Source organism: Pogona vitticeps, chromosome 5 (assembly GCF_051106095.1).
Source record: "Pogona vitticeps strain Pit_001003342236 chromosome 5, PviZW2.1, whole genome shotgun sequence".
NCBI lineage: Eukaryota > Metazoa > Chordata > Lepidosauria > Squamata > Agamidae > Pogona > Pogona vitticeps.
Window position 1 is genome coordinate 131,332,544 of NC_135787.1, and position 2,940 is coordinate 131,335,483.

The 2,940-nt window shown below is 43.0% G+C and overlaps 1 long non-coding RNA gene across 1 annotated transcript; it reads left to right on the plus strand.

The window, feature by feature from the left end:
• The first annotated feature begins 1,591 nt into the window (after positions 1-1,591).
• On the plus strand, positions 1,592-2,721 carry LOC144583255 (uncharacterized). The gene is made up of 2 exons (XR_013536953.1): positions 1,592-1,679; positions 2,458-2,721. It is a non-coding gene; the product is annotated as an uncharacterized LOC144583255 (long non-coding RNA).
• Positions 2,722-2,940: the final 219 nt, after the last annotated feature.

Genomic DNA, 2,940 nt, shown 5'->3' on the forward strand with positions numbered 1-2,940 from the left:
GTTTCAAATGCTCAGCTAATATTACAGCTTTGTTCCAGATATTGTGAAGGTTATAGATCATCCATTTATATTCCAAGGGAGACTTTGTAGTATTGAAAAGCCTCTTCTCTTGAAGGATTAAATAATTAGGAGTGTTATTCACAAGAACAAACCCAGTGAGGTGTAAATGACAGCCCTAAGTGTAATATATGATGTGATCCCCAAACATTTGACATACAGCAATGAAAAGTGAAGCTGAACTGAAATAGTCTTGTTGACATTTAATTTTTATTTCCACAACTCTAAAGAAAGAGGTTGCATTTTGAGGTGAATTGCTTTCACCAAACAGCAAGACACACTCAAAGAAAAGGTACAGAGAATGATACAGCCTGTGCTCGGTTCAGTGCAATCACACTGCGGTCCTGATGATAATGGTAAAACAATGTATTTGAATGACTTTTAGCTGCAATTGCATCAATGTTAAAAAAGTTGACTACACAACACCAGTGGATCTTTTCCTCCCCCCCCCTCCAATGCACATCATTCTTTTGGGAAGTGTGTCATTTTACCTCCTCCCAGTGGGGCCGTTCATTTTAGCTTGGTGCCGAGTCACAATCTAATGCCTTGAATTCCCCAATGTGTCATCCTCTCTTGCTGTCAATTGTTCCCTGCCTGTTTCCCCCACACACACACCATCCGCTTCCCTGCCCCCTCACTCACCCTCCCTGCCCCTCATTTGCTCCTGGCTAGGCCACTTGCTCACCTCCCTGCCCCTTCACTTCCTCCATATGTTTGCCCTCCTGCTGGCCTTCTTGCTCGCCTCCTTGCTTCCTTCACTTGCCCTCCCTGCCTGATCGCCCCCTGCCAGCCCACTTGTTCACCTCCTTGCCCCCTCCCCTCTGCCCAACCCCCACCGCCCCCATTCTCCCCCCTCTGCCTGCCACCTGTGACTGACTTTGCAGGAGGTGGAGGCAGGTGCGATGGTGGTGGAGGTGTGGTGGCAGCAAAGATGAAGACGCACACATGAAAACAAAAATGCTGGATTCAAGCTCAAGTCCGCCTGACTTTAGCCTGAATCGAAAACAAATGAATCCTTTGCCACTTTATTCCTGGCAGTGGGATCAGGCCTTGTGACACAACTGCATGGAGTGCTGATTTATAGCAGCATGATAACGATTCTATCTGGAGCTGGCCGAGAACAGTATAACATGGATTGAATAAGGCTAACCTTTGGTTGTAGCCTGGAGGAGATACAGTGGGGTCTCGACTTACGAACTTAATCCGTATTGGAAGGCAGTTCTCAGGTCGAAAAGTTCTTAAGTCGAATCTGCATTTCCCATAGGAATGCATTGAAAACCATTTAATCCGTATCTGCTCTTTTCGTCCATAGAAACTAATGGGAAGCTGCTATTCCGCCTTCTGCCACTAGAGGGGGATATTTTTTCCTTTTTTCCTTTTAACCTAAGATGACTTAGCTTTAAAAAAAAAGGAAAAAAAGAGTTTGTAACTCGAATCTAAGTTCATAAGTCGAGTCCATATATTCCTATGAGAGCAGTTCGTAAGTCGAAACGTTCGTATGTCGAAACGTTCGTAAGTCGAGACCCCACTGTAGTTGCTTTCTCCCCTTGTACACAACTAAACAATCAAAATACTGGTGCAGTATCCAGGCTCCTATTCAGAGGCCTTTCAGTATTGAGAAGGTAAGTAGACAAGAATATTTACTGGACAAATCTCACATCCCACCATATCGTATTCTGAACACATACCTTTTATCAACATTGCTTTGCTTATGAACAACAACCAAAGAAGTTATCTTCCTTTGTCACTTTTGCACACAAGCAAAGCCTAAATAATAACGTTGCCTTGGGTATTTGGATACTTAGGTCTCCATTTCAGAGAAATGTAGAGTGGAGACTCAAATGGAGATTTATGAAACAGTTCATCACTGAATTTGCTAGGAACATTTACACATCTCTGTGACTGTGTTTAGGTTACCCACCCATACTGAAACAATCAAAGGGAAGTTGTGAAATTGTGTAGGCTGCCCACCAACTATCAATACTCACACACCCTCTGCCACAGCCCCATTCATGTGTGCTTTGGCCCTCTTCTGAAGGTCTTCCAATTATTGATAATAGCGTCATGACCATTGCACACGGTAGCAGCAGCACAAGGCTAGCTGGCACGATCCCATAACCCCTTTCTTATTTCTCTCTCCTCCCAAAGTTCAAAAGAGTTTGACATACTAGGATACCAAAAAAATGAAATCAGGCACAATATTGAGACTACAGCCCTATGCCCACACCCCTAAGATAAGCCCCAATTAACTCAGTAGGATTAGACATGGATAGGAATATGTTGTCATTGTGGTAAGAGTTTGGACTAGGAATGCAGATTCCACAACTTCTGTCAGAATATAGAAATTTGTATGCCTGAACCTGAATAAATGTATTATTAACGAGCTGCCATTGTGCACAGATGTGAGCATGCTGAGTCACTCTGAAGATGATGCAATGTCTGGAAATAAGAAGACACCAGGTGCAGAAGATGAAGTCATGTGTATTCTGATTGGACTAGAGATGCCATGTACATGTATATAAGTGAACAGTGTCTGTGTATCACCCTCTTCTTTCTTCACCATTTTCTGCTATCCACTATGTCAGTTTGTGTAAAGAGTTCCTGCCATGCTGATGTGATGCCTGCCTGTAAATACTTGTAAATACTTGTAAATACAATCGTCTTGCAAAAGAAGAAGAACTTGTAAGTGTCTTCAATAACTCTGCATTTTTCCTGTTGCCAAATCCGTGACAACTTCTCAGGGAGAAATAGAAATAAAATTAATCCTTTTCCCATTGAGATCTCTCTGTTTGAGGGTTGCTTTTTGTTCTGTTGGGGTTTTTTTGGGGGGGGGGAATCTTGCTGGAAATCTCCTAAAACTTCTTGGAAGCTTCTTCGTCATTT